At 49.7% G+C, this 14434-nt stretch overlaps 1 protein-coding gene across 1 annotated transcript in view; it reads right to left on the bottom strand.

Annotated features, from left to right (window-relative positions):
* Window positions 1–7519, bottom strand: part of Rftn1 (raftlin, lipid raft linker 1) — a 198542-nt gene extending 191023 nt beyond the window's left edge. The window contains exon 1 of the mRNA XM_005072413.4: window positions 7256–7519. The gene's annotated coding sequence lies outside the window, so the exon portion shown is untranslated. The remainder of the gene's footprint in view (window positions 1–7255) is intronic.
* Between the last annotated feature and the right edge of the window lie 6915 nt (window positions 7520–14434).

Below are 14434 nucleotides of genomic sequence, written 5' to 3'. Positions count from 1 at the left end.
TAGGTATGTTTTCAAGATCAAACAGATACATTTTAAATAGATAGATAGTCTTCAAACATATCAGAGATCTATAGACAATGGCATTTAAAATGTGTCAATGACATAAGGCTTTTCATGACAGTGATACATGCCTTCTCCTGGAAGGACCAGTCACTTCAAAGGAAGATGACGGACAGGCATGTGAGAACCTCCATTTGGAGTTTGCTTTCACTGTGGCAAAGTTAGCCACTGAGAAAAACAATTGCCCTTGCCTCAACTACTGACATTATGCTGTCCAAATTGAACAAGCAGAACACAAAAGGACACTGCCCAACTTTGCCAAGACAAGGCATGACAGTCCTTCAACATTTCCTGCTTCACAAAAAAGTTTGTCAGATATTCTAGGCCTGTAGACCAAAGACAGATGACCCAAAGTTGCAGAGGAAACTTGAAGTGACAGTCCATGCAGCCAGATGTCTCTGTCATGTCTATAGTTTTGGAAATTGCTTTCTCTGCACTTTCTGCTTACTCAGATAATATTACATCCTTCTTGGGTCTCTGATGGGGTTGAAGACCATATAGCTATAGTTACAGTTTTCCTTAGTCATGATAGAAAGCAAATTAGGTACAAAATTTTGGACTTACCAAGAAAAGATAGATGGTCTAGACACTGTGCATGCAATTCTTACTTGACAGTTGCTCTTATTGTATATAGTTTTATTATGTTAGAGTTAAAAACCCTTTCATTTTTTGTAGACAAAGGGAGAGGTGTTGCAGGAGATTTGTTTTTGTTGACACTCTGAGATCACCAATGAAGACAGACCTTGGTTTGGTGGGCAGAGTTCATGTTCAGCTGTCCAGTATGGATCATAGAGTTTTATGGCCAACTCAGAGGAAGATAGAGGAACACAGGAAGGAGAGATTTGCAGGATTTTGGATCTGGGAAATGTGGAGAGTAGGGTCATCCAATTGCTCCTCCACTGTTCTTTGGATGTATCAGGTTTTTATCTCAATCTCTGACTCCCGTTTACTAATACTTGGACAATTAAGGTAAATGCTTTAGTCCTGGGGATCCAACTCAGGTTATCAGACTTATTGACAAGTGTTTCTACCCACTGAGCCATCTCTGCAGCCCATGTTTAATTTCTTAACAGTCTAGTCTAGGGTTTGGTCATGCAGACACAGGAGCCAGGGTGCCTACTTAAACCCCGGTGCCCCTACTTCCTAGGTGTAACTTCAAGCAAGCCCCAGAATCAGATTTTTAAATTTGTGACTAGAGACCGATGCAAAAATCTACTTGTACAGTGATATCTACATAAAGACACTCAATGCTGAACACTGGTTAAAATACCTCAGGCATGCAGAACGAAGAGCATTAACATTACCCAGGGGCACCAGAGCCACGGCTCAGTGGCAGAGCACTTGCCTCTCATACGCAAGGCCCTGAGTCCCATCCATTACACATGAGGTAAACAGACAAGTGTCAATCATTCAGTTCTACTGTTTGTTATCCATTATAAAGAGCCCCTGTAGCCTGGCATAGGTTTTTATATCACACTGTAAAAGGTACCTATAAGATCTTAAAAGATGTATGCACATATATAATTCGCCCCCCTCTTTTTTTCTCTGTGTAGCCCTGGTTGTCCTGGAACTCACTATGTAGACCAGGCTAGCCTCAAACTCAAAGATGCACCTGCCTCTAACTCCCAAATGCTAGGGTCAAAGGTGTGCACCACCACTGCCAGGTAACACAAATCCTTTCTAAATTGAGAAAGGATTTAAATGAATGGATCTGCGCTTTATATTTCTGAAATTTGAAAATATGTGGAGTTGACACATTCCTTTAACCATTCTGTGACCTCCCTGAATCTCTTCACACCCAACTTCATGGACAGCAGTGACCACAGCATCCTCAGAGCCACACACACTGGAGCTAGTCCACAACATGCGAGGGCTCCTTAGCACCAGGTGAGGTTAGGACACAGGTGCTTGCCGTGCGACACACACACACACACACACACACACACACCAGCTAAAGCTGAGTTTCCTCTGCAAAGCTCCCATGCTGACTCTGAGGAGATTTAGGGCCACAAAACGGAGCATTTGATGTGGAGAAGCCCGAGAGAAGTTGTCAGATCCTGACTGAAAGTGTGGAAACCTTTGATCTAGGATTATGAAGCAGATGAGCTGGTCAGCCCCTCACACAGTGACAAACACAGTTTGTTTGAATCTGCCCGTGAACAGCAGGACCGTCTTCCCCTTTCCTTTGATCCCCACATAAGAGGTAAGAGCCACTGAACAATGGGGACAACCAGAGTCCCTCACCCTCTCCATCACCTCTGCTCTCCCCCTCTGACTCAGCCCTGGCAGGTAGCTGTCCCTAGAAAATGTGACCTGAGTTCCTCGCCCTTAGTTCTGGCCCATGGAGAGGGCTTTCCCTCTGTGAATTCAGCCCAGGTAGGGCATAATTCACACAGATGCATATTTAGAAGCTGCACCATATTCTTATTTGGAGGGCAAGGAATTAACAGGACTCAAGCAGGGACTCTGAATTGCCTGCCGCTCTGATCCTTCAAGAAAATACATCTTGATGAAATATTCAATGATAATAATGAAAAGCCCCCTTGGGGGCCCAGGGGAAAAGAGAAACTGGAATCTATGTCAAAAAAATGAATGTTATCATGAATACACCCCCAAAAATCCTCCAGAGTAAACATAAAAGGAATGCCTGCCAAAAAGCATCTTCTTCAGTGAAGAGAGCTCAAGTCTCTACCACCGTGGAGCCAGTTCTCAACTGAAGGGTAAGGGAACGCACGGCACAGTGTGGCTGTCCCACAGAGTCCACAGCAGTGGCAGACACAGCTCCAGTGGTCACACGTAGCTCTAGACACTTGAACGCGACTGGCACTCCCACAGAAGTGCAGTCCGGTTTTATGCAACTCCAGCTCATTTAAAGACACACTCCAACGGTTACACATGGCTAGTGACTACTGCATTCCAGTCACTCAATAAAAATCACAACCTGACTGACTGATACCTTTCGCTTTTTACAAACAAAATCCAGGTGTGGTGACACATGCCTCTAATCCCAGTACTCGGGAGGAAGAGGCAGGTGAGTCTCCGAGCACAAGGCCAGCCTGGTCTCCAGAGCAAGTTACCCTGTCTCCAAAACACAAAATAAATCAACAACAAAAGCTGTGTGTACAGTGTGTGTGTGTGTGTGTGTGTGAGTGTGTGTGTATGTGTGTGTGCAGGCGAGTGCGTGTATGTGTGTGTGTGCAGGTGAGAGAGAGAGAGAGAGTGTGTGTGTGTGTGTGTGTGTTATACCCACACATGCACTTGTGCCAAGATATGCTCATGAAGGTCAGGGACAATTTCCAGGAGTCAGGTCTCTCCTTCCACCGCAAGCTCCGGGAACTGAAGTCGTGTCATCAGGCTTTCGAGCGAGCACCTTTGCCTGCTGAGTCATCATGCTGGCCCTCATTTTACTTTTGAGTCAGGGGCTCTTTTCTATAGCCCAGGCTGGCCTTGAACTCACCTTCTTCCTGCCTGCCCGCCCGCCTGCCTACAGCTCCTAAATGCTAAGATCACAGGCATGTGTCACCACACAACCTTCAGAGTCAGAATGCTACACGGCCCGATTCTGCCAAAGTGCTGTGCCTGTGAGACAAAGGCACACAGAGAGCTGAAGGAAGAGACCCCGGTGTGTCATTTCCTGTCATTTCGTTTTGACTGCCCCGGTAACACAGATGACTCGGGTGACACAGGAAAGGTGCCAAGCAGCACCTAGCAACTAGGATACCACCTAAAGTTTTGTTCATAAAAATGGCAGAATCTGTTACGAAATAGAATGGTGCTTCTACAGTGAGGTTTGTGTTGGCAAAGTTGTTCTGGGTCCAAACAGTCAATCCCCACCCACCCCATCCCACCCCCACCCCCGCCACGCTGAGGTGGCCTCTCAGCACCCACCATCAACCTCCAAAGACCACACAGTCACCCAGACTGGCAGCTCAGTCCTCTCGAGGAAGCTTACTGTAGTTCCATAAAGGACACAGCCCCAGACCCTTTTCAATGTCTCGAGACTGCACTCGAGTCATCGGTCCCCTGAGATACTTGGTCAGTACTGAGACACCTTGAGGGACATGGAAACATCACCCTCTCTTTCACCAGAGAGCACACTTCCTGTCTCCCGGATCACACAGAAGCTGAGTACAGACCCCCAAATGTATCCTCTGACCTCCCAAACACATCTGTTATATGAACATGCCCACTCTCACACATACCACACACACACACTCACACATACACACATATACATACACACACTCACACCACACACACACACCCACATCACACACACACTCACACACATACACACACACCCCACACACACATCAGACACACACACCACACACACACTCACACACATACACACACCCCACACACACATCAGACACACACTCATACCACACACACACCCACACATCACACACATACACATACACACACACACACACACACACACACTCCAATAAAAAATTAAACCCATTAAGTGACAGATTCAGGGCCTGCTTCTTATAGGCCCTTCTACCTATGAAAACACTGAGTACCCCTGCTAGTCCCAGGAGAAACTGCCCCCTAGCCCCAGGACAATGATAATCTAACTAATCATCCTCATTTAAAGCTAGGAAAACAACATTGTGATGTGATCTCCAGAATCACATCTGTACTCTTTCAAGGAGGGTAAAATGGACTCTCTACACTAGAAAAAGGCCTAGCAATGTACACACCTCTTCTGTGACATGGATATATCCTTGAGAATGGGAACTGTGTCCCTAGAACTTGTGCACAAATATTCATAGCACTATTTTTCACAATAGCCAACAACTAACAAAAAGCAAAGCCTGGCCACAAGGCACGTATCCAGGAACAGGGGATATATGCAAACAAACTTCGGGGCCCACACCTCCTGAACATAACTCATCAGTAACAAAAGGGAATTACTGAGTGAGAAAGAAACTTTATCCGGTACTGCAGAAGTCCATGCGTGTGATGTTCAGAAAACAGGCTAAACGAACCTATGGCAAGACAGAGCAGAGGCTGCCACTGGGAAGTCAGGGGCTAGAAGTGACCAGTGGTGACCACGAAGATACCCGGGCTGATGGTATATTATCCGCCATGATGAGGTCTGTTACACAGTGCATGCATATGTCAAAACAATGTGCAGACATGTGCTGCCCTAAGAACACATGACCACATATTGGACACTAATGAAATGTGAGTTGAAATGTTTACAAGTGACTGGGCACTAAGAATGCGAGTTATTTTAAAATACGTAAAGCAACCCATTAGATAGGCAAATGATGGCTAGATGTGCAATACAGTCAATACAATAAAATGTTAGAAAATCTGCATCCGGGTCTTTGTTTCTGTAGCCCAGGCTGGCCTCCCACTCAAATTTCTCCAGCCTCTTCTACCTTCTGAATTCTGAGGTTACAGGAGTATGCTACTGTTCCCGGCTAGGTAGTTGTTTGGTCCCTGTTGCGACGTTACTAGATGGTAACGTTTGTTTGTTTGTCTGCTTTAGTGGGGGCTGGGTGGCTGTGGTGGTGCAGATCATAATTCCAGCACTTGGAAGAAGGATCACTGCAAGTTTGAGGCCAGCCTGGCCTACATAGAGAGAGATCCAGGCCAATGGGGACTTCATAGGGAGACCGTGGTAAAAGCAGCCATGGCCATCAAGCCATGGGACCACCCAGCTTCAGCATGGAGGAACACAAGTAGCTTTCCGGGAACTCCCATCACACAGGCCTACTTCCCCACAGACAGAGCAATTCCTTGAAATCAAGCCAAAAATCCGTGTTCCAGAGGGAGAGAAAGAAATCACTGACTTGTGCCCCCAGTTTATTCTATTTCAATTCCATGATGTCAGAAGGACAAAGACAAAACAAGTCAGTGTCGTGCCCCACAAACGCGGGCACAGGAAGGTACCCAGCTCGGGGCTGGAACGCCTCACGCCTCATGAAACCCCTACAGAAGGCAGGAGCGCGTGCAAGCTCACTCTAGGGCGACAATGATTCACTGAGGTTAGAGCACACGCACCAAACAGCGTGTTGCCTAACCTCTGAGGGTGGCTGGTGACATGTGTGTCGCTTGAACTTCCTCCAAATTCAGCTGACCCGAAGGTAAATTAGAAATCTGACGACCAGGGGTGTATTGGGTTCAGTGGCTGTACCCATGGACTAGCAGGCCACTCACATTACACCCGGGCTTCCTTCCTGGAAAAGGCTTATCCTGAGATGACACTCCATGGTAGGGCCCGGGAGACACCTGCTCTGACCGCTCGCCTGGCATCTGAAAGCGGCTGTAAGGACAGCTGGGCAGCCCCTCACATACAAAGATCTGTGCCAGGCTCCTTAAACAAGAAATAGTTTTTGTTTGTAAGCCCGTAAACAAACTCACTGGCACCATCCACGGCCCACAGGGGGCAGCTGAGAGCCGGCAGCCAAGAGGCAGCAGGGAGCAGGCGCGAGGCTAACCCTGCCCCTGCGCGATTCTGGCCTCCAGAGATAGCGGTGCCGAGCGAGCGGACCCGGAGCACTTGCCTGACAGTCAGGCTTCCTGAAATACACACACCTCCTCCCGGCCCAGAAGCCATGCCCATCCTAGGCGTGCCCCGTGCCTAGGAAAGTGTGTTAGGACAAGACAAGAAAAACCCCTTTCAGAAGGGGGGGGGGCGTTTCTGGTGCCAGGGAACTCGGCTCCCAGAGTCTTCACCGAGTCTCGGCGCCTGGCCCGTCTGCCCTCAGGCTCGACCCAGCGCACACCTCTGCGCTGGGTCGAGCCCACCCCCGCCCCGGGAGCACGCGGGTGGTGGCAGCTCCCATCTGCTCCGAGCCGGGGTCCCACTAGTCGCCGGCCCTAACCCACCTGTAGCCTCCGAGCTTCCCTCCTCCGCGTCCTCCCAGTGGTTCCTGCGTCTGCGGAGCCCATGACCCCCCAGTCGAACTGACCCTCTGTCTCCCTAACGCACTCCCGTGTTTTGTTTTTTTTCCCCTCTTCACCATTAAAAAAAAAAAGAAAGAAAAGAAAAAAGGGGGAAAAAAGTTGGCCCAGAACCTGGCGTCCCATCGATCTATCCCCACCTCCGTGCGACCTGGACCAGGGGTCTTGCCTGGCAGCTCCAGAGTCCTGAGGAGCCATCAGGAGCTGTCGCCCAGCTCACCGGGATCGGGAGCCGAGGCCCTGCGCGTCACCCCGCCACACGCCCACCTACCTCTTGGGACCGGTGGTGGCGACCGTGGCGCGGGCTCCCGGAGACGGCGTGCTGCGTCCCGGGATGAAAGTTTGTGCCATGCAGGGCAGGGCGGCGCGCGGACGGTGGGGCCCCGGGGGTGGGGGCAGAGCGCGGGGCGCGGCTGCTCGCTCGCGTGTCGTGGGTCCCTCGGGCGCTGGCCGCGCGGGTGCCTCCCCGGAGCCAGTGGCCGCCGCGCTCCCGCTCGCTGCGCCCTGCGCCCTGCGCGCTCCGACTCCAGCCCCGCCGCCCCCACCCCACCCACCCCACCCCGCGCCGCCGCCGCCGCCGCTGCCGCCGCCGCCGCGCGTCCGCCCGCTACACTTCCTCTTCCTCTGAACTCATGTGCAAAATATGCTGTGCTGCATCTTCTCGGGGGAAGCCGAGCGGCCCCTGGCAGGCAGACGCGAGAGACCCGTCGGCCCCGTGCGCAGTCAGCGTTCCGCAACCCCCCCCCCCACCCCCGCCCTTTCCCAGTCCCGGGCTCTGGAACCCGCTTTGGAAAGCGCCAAAATGCCAGCCAAGATGCTGGAAAGGAGACCGCCATCAACATGCGGATGGCCAGGGTGGGTGGGTGGGGAAGCTGGTCCAATCTCGACCCATTCCACAGGTGGGAATGTCCCCCAGCAGCGGGCGTGCTGCTGGGTTTGTCTCTTGGCAAGCAGTACTTGGGGCGAGAAATGGTGCCACTGGCCTCAGCCTCTCTTCCTCCCCCACCTTATCCAGGTAGCCAAAGGCTTAAGATCTCGAGGTCGTCTTAGCCTAGCAAGATGGGTACCTCGAGGAGAATATTCATTCCATAAATCAAAGTGAAGATGTGTAACAGTGTCTCCTTGAGGCCTGCAAAACAAAACAGAATTGCTGTGCAGGGCTTGAGAGCAGGAACCCTGGAGACAAATGGTCAGGAGGGATTTCTGCTTTCTGTCCTTAACTCCCCTGTGACTGGAGTGACTTTGGGCCTGTTCATTTGCCAAGCGGCCCTTCCTCGTGCATTATTAAATGGGAAATGCTTGGAAGCACTCTGTAACTCGGCTATTATCGTTATTATCATCATTACCATAAGGGGCTGAGATCTAATTGATTACCGTGTTCTGGTTGGGCAAAGAAGGGTCCTAAGGCAGTGGAGCCGCGCGGCGGAGGGCTGATCTAGGCCCTGGGTTTTAATGAGGTCTGTCTGGTACTAATAACACCCACCAGGGGGAAGAAGCTGTCTTGCTTGCAGGGACTCCTCTTGTGAGAGCCTCTCCGGGACTTTCTTTCCTGTAGCCATCTGTCTCCCCCACCCCCATTCATGTTCTTCCACCTTTGCCTGTCCAGGCACTTCCTGACGTGCCTCCCACCTCTGTCCCCACTTCCCATCTCCAGCTGTCCCGCTGGGAGAAAACAGATAGCCGGACAAGGGTCCAGGACACCCCTGGTGTCGAATGCTTATTAGTAAAGTCAAAGGGAGGTCTTTATGCTAAAGATCTGCCCGAGAAAATTGGGGCTATCTCGGCCCAGAGCCCTGGGTGCCCACGACATAAGGAAAGCAGCACCTGCAGGTCCCAGCCAGGGGTCAGCAGGAAATCACGGGCTCTGGAAAGGAGGGGCAGAGAGGAGAGATTCTTTTTAAACAAATTCTTTCCGCTTATAAATTTTGTGTGTGCGGTTTTATTTTAGTATGTGGTTTTGGGTTTTTTGTTTTGCAAACACTGGGTCCTTTGGGTTAATAAGATAATCTGACATTTTTCCTTTCTCCTCCTCTCGGTGTTGCCCTTGGTGCCAACGCTGTGTATTTAAATGTCTTTGGTGACTTCCTTCCCTGCCTGGCTCTTCATCTGTTTAGTGTGGTTGTGTTTTCCTGGGACTCTTGCCCTGTCTTTGCACATATCCTATGCTTCCTACCTGGCACACAGTGTCCGATACTTGTGTATGTAATGAGCCGAGGCCTCCGCTTCCAGCTCGCCGAAGTGGCCTACGTTCAACAATGATGGGCAGTGTCCGGATTCTCTCCGCCTGTGATGCCTGACCAGCACCCGAGCCTTGGGCTCACTGGTGTCATACAGAAGCAGCCTGGAGTGCTGTGGGCTGGCTGGTTAGGGGACAGACCCCGGGCAGCTGGCCTTCCCTCTAACTGACCTCATCTACCCAGCCTCAACCCCGGAGATGCTGGAGCTGTATCCTGGTGGGTTACCTTGGCAACCTCACAGTGTCGTCTGTTAGAATGTCCTAGGGCTGCAGCGCTTAATTCTATCACAGCGGTCTCTTCGGGGGGCTGTGTAATGGGGCTGCTTTTCTCCGGCTCACACTTCCTTCCCCTATGATTTCACACTAAGTACTTGTGAAGGGAGCCGAACACGAGAAAAACCAAGCTATTACTGCACAACGGGTCACAGATGCTCCCTGAACTGGGACCCTGCCTGTTGGAAGCTGATAAAACGCAGGCCTGAGTTAATGGGAAAGCGGTTCTCCTCATCCCCTCTGGAGAAAGGAGGAAATAACCCATGCTAGGCAAGTCTAGGAGGGCCTGTGTAAACCCCACTCAGCTCAAAGGAAGACTTCCCAGCTGGAGCAGTTTCATCCTGGCCTCGACACACCCCGCATCAGGTGATAATCCAACCACGGGCACCAGGAGCTGCAGCAATTTTGCTGCCCTCTAGCTATGTGGATCCCAAGCATCCCAAGGAAGCATCCTGCCCTCTCCACCTTCCCCACACAGCCCTCAACCTGTTAGGTCCACCCTGTTCCTAACGCATCCCCAGCTAACTCCACTTCCCACAACTCCGAAGACAGAAATAACAACACGGTAGACCTGGCAGAAGCTGGGACACGAAGGAATGGTACCTCAGCTTTTTACTCCTGAGACCTGGGAACCCGGAGCTTGTGCCCACTCTGTGAATGACACTCAGGACTGGTGGGAGACACAAGTCTCCCCTGTGCCCACTCTGTGAATGGCACTCAGGACTGGTGGGAGACACGAGTCTCCCATGTGCCCACTCTGTGAATGGCACTCAGGACTGGTGGGAGACACAAGACTCCCATGACCAGTGACATGGGCACCGTTATAGTGACTACTGAATGTAGCTTTGCAGCCACAGTGAGGTCCCCTTTAGCAGGGGCTCCATAGTCAGTTGTTGTGGGAAGGTAGCTCCATTCATGGTGGCTGTGGTAGGGGCTCCCAGGGCCATGGTTGCTCCTGGTCACACTGGAACAGGGCACAACCTCTCTGAGTCTGTCCTGGGGCGCCAGAGTGTGAACTGGGTGGGGACAGAGAGTTTGTAAGTTTCTGCTTTTGCATATGTACTGATCTGCATGGGCCAGCAACTTCTGTCCAAACCAGTATTTTTAAAAAGTCATCCATAGGCATCAGCAATTAGAGGAAGTACTGGATGAGAGCCAAATGTCCCATTCACCCCCACACATAGAACCAATGACCGTCATTCTGCCCCGAATCTGCTCCTCACTTTGTCTCTGAATCCCCAGCCTGTGACAGGCAGTTCGGGGACAGAGGCCCCCCCTGTGGCTGAGGCAGAATCTGCTCTCTGGAGTAAAGAGCCATTAGAGACTGGAGCTCAGGAACAGGGTGAAACACTGCCTTTTACATCTTGTCCCTCTGACACACACAGCCCGAGGCACCGCCTGGCTTTGCCAGTACCATCCACACCCCAGAGACGACCGGGTGGGGGGGGAGAGGGCGTGGGGGGTGGGGGGAGGCAGAAGCATCCATTCGCTTCAGGCTTAGCAGGTTTGCTAGTGCCTGGAGGTGGCAACTAAGGAGGGCTTAGCGCAATTGTTCAGGAGACCTGTCCATCAAGGCGGGAAGCCATGGTGAAGGGAGCTCATTTACATCTGTGGCTGACAGGAAGCAGAGAGAAGGCCTGAAGCTGGATCTGATTACAAATTTCAAGGCCCACCCCTGTGCCCCACCTCATTCACCTGGGACCCGCCCCCTAAAGTGCCAGCCCCTCCCAAAAATTACCATCAGCAGGAAACCAAAAGGCATGAGTCTGTGGGAGACATCTCACATTGAACCGTAACAGTACATGGATGTTAGAAATTGTCTGTATATTTCCTTCCATCATCTCCCCTCTCCATCCCACTGTGGCCACACTCATCAGTTAGACATAAAGAAAAAAACAGTTTTTACAAGGGAGAATTAGCAGAAAAACAAAATAGTCTTACTTTTTGAGTTTCCAAAGACAAAGTCTACATATAAAATGAAAAGGAAGAAGAAGAAAAAAAGAAATCAAGCAGAACCACCACCCAATGTCTTGTCTCCACTCCGGACACTGTGGTTACTGCCTGGGGGTCTGGATCAGGTGTGTTTGCTCTGCACTTACAGAATTAAAAGGCAAAAGAAAAGCTACAAAGGTAGCAGCAGGGAAGACTCTCGGACTCAGCAGACAGAAGCGACTGACCAGTGAAGAAAGACATCCATCAAGGGTGAGAAAATACACACAGAAGGGCCCTCAGGAAGGCAAAGCCCTGGGGTTTTAAGGATCTTTTGAGGGAGACTTCATTCCCCAATTTAGGGTTGGCCACTTTGTATAAAGACTGGGAAACTGATAGGCCCACAACTTTAGTGTGTGCTGGCCTTGAACGTGTCAGGACAGATCTGCCCACTTTAAAGTCCACCTGGCCTTTGTCTCACGCTGTCAGGCCTTGCTTAGTCTCTCTGGTCAGGAGGGGAAGAGAGCAGGCAGAAATTTCCCACTACTAGTATCGTGACCTCTCTCCTCAGCTGTCTGCCTATCTATCAGGGCTCCGTAACACCTAGTCTCTCTCTATCCTTGCCATACACACACCTTCGATGAATCAATGAATGCCTCCAGAGGAGAAAGAAGAAGAGGATAGGTCAAAGGGGGACTTGGGGACAGCTCCATGTCTGACTGGAGGCAAGATGCACAGTGCACAGCCTGCTGGCAAATCCTCGGGAGCGAGCTCTATACTGCCGCTCTGCTCTTAGGACCTACAAAGGATCTGTACAGGGGAACCTTCAAAAAAGAGACAGTCAAGGGTTGTTCATCCCCCAGTGGCACGGACAGTGAACTCCCATCAGCAACAATGACAGCAACCTGGGGAGCATCCGGGGACTAATGGCTTTTACAACTGCACTTTCATTGCTTCTGTGAACTTGTCTTAGGGTTTTTGTTGCTATGATTAAAACACAACCAAACATGACCAAAAGCAACTGGGAGAAGAAAGGGTTTATTTCAGCTTATGGTTGCAGTCCAGCATGCAGGGAAGTCTGGAAAGGAAGCCAAAGCGGGAACCTGGAGACAGGAGCTGATGCAAAAGCAGAATAGGGGCAGTCCTTGAGGGCCGGCTCCTCAAGACAGTCTACTTTCTTATACAACTCAGAACCGCCCGTGCTGAAGCAGTAGCTGAGAGCTTGCCTCTCCATCCACAAAGACAAGGCAGAGGAAGTTATCTGGGACTGGCATGGGTGCCTTCCCCCAGAGGCACACCTCCTCCAGCAGACCACACTTTCCAATCCTTTCCCAACAGCTCTACCAACTCAAGAACAAATAGTCAAACTGTATGAGCCTATGGGGCCACCCTCATCCAAACCACAATGGATGTGTCCAGGTCACTGTCAAGTTGACAAACCAGCACTGATTGAGATGCTGCCCTCAACTGACCTGTGCAGATTATGACTAAGAAACGAGGGGGGGAGACCTGGATGCAGGCTGCATCACTACCGCCATCCACTAGATTCTGTTCCCCCAAGACCCACTCTGCTGCCCAGCCCCACCCATCTAACCATCCTCTCCGTGACTTCCCACGACTCCAGCAGACCATACAGGCACAGTCACATCCCACTCCATTGGGAAGAACAGACTCCATAGGAACAGGAACAGTCCACACCAGTCAGAAGAACAGGAGGATACGCTGGATCTAGGGACCCAAATTCACTCAAACTCTGCTGAGATAACTACTGGACCTAAAGATCCATCAATCACCAGAACCCTTGGCCATGCAAGCCAGAAGACAAAAAAGGAAACAGATAATAAATAAACAAAGCACACATTCAACAAAGACAACACAAGAATCAACACCCATATCTGTCTATAATCATCCGAAACCCAGATGGGTAAATGTCAGTGTAAGGATACATTCAACAACAGAAAGGGCAATATGGCATCTCCAGAATCCAGTAATCCTATAACAGCAAGACCTGAACATTCCAACGCAGCTGAAGCACAAACAATGACCTTAAAGTAATTTTATGAAGATGATAGAGGCCCTTAAAGAAGAAATGAAAACTCCTGTAAAGAAATCAATGAAAAGACAAACAAAAAATTGAAAGATATCAACAAATCCCTTAATGAAAGCCAAGAAAAACAAACAGGTGAAGGAAATGGTTGAAGACTTGAAAATTGAAATAGAAGCACTAAAGAAAATAAAAACTGAGGTAATTCTGGAAATGAAAAATCTGGGAACTTGAATAGGAGCTACAGATGTGAGCATCACCAACAGAATACAAGAGATGGAAGACAGGATGTCAAGCACTGAAGATACAATAGAGGAAATAAATTCATTGTGAAGATACAATAGAGGAAATAAATTCATTGGTCAAAAGAATGCTAAATCCAAAAAATTCCTAACACAAAGCATTCAGGAAATCTGGGATATCGTGAAAAGACCAAACCTGAGAATAATAGCGTTAGAAAAGAAGAATGCCAGCTCAAACACACAGTACATATTAAATGAAATCATAGAAGAAAACTTTCCTAACCTTAAGAAGGACATGCCTATGAAGGTACAAGAAGCTTACAGAACACCAAATAGACTGGATAAAAAAAAGTCCCCTCACCACATAATAATAAAAACATTAAGCATACAGAATAAGAAAGAATATTAAAAGCTGTAAAGAAAAGAGGTGAAGTAACATGTAAAGGCAGACCTATCAGAATTATACCCAACTACTCAAGAGAGACTCTAAAAGCGAGAAGGTCATGGACATACTTTTTATAGACACTAAGAGACCACAGATGTCAGCCCAGACTATTATACCTAGCAAAACTTTCAATCTCCAAAGATGGAAAAAACAAGATATTTCATGGCAAAACTAGATTTAAACAATACCCATCCACAAATCCAGTCCTACAGAAAGTTCTAGAAGGAAAACGCCAACCCAAGTAAGTAGGCTGTACCCATGAAAACACAGGCAATAGATAA

This window comes from Mesocricetus auratus, unplaced genomic scaffold (assembly GCF_017639785.1).
Source record: "Mesocricetus auratus isolate SY011 unplaced genomic scaffold, BCM_Maur_2.0 Super-Scaffold_100021, whole genome shotgun sequence".
In the NCBI taxonomy this organism is placed as follows: domain Eukaryota; kingdom Metazoa; phylum Chordata; class Mammalia; order Rodentia; family Cricetidae; genus Mesocricetus; species Mesocricetus auratus.
The sequence above is the reverse complement of the archived record's forward strand: the minus strand, read 5'-3'. Positions and strand labels throughout refer to the sequence as shown.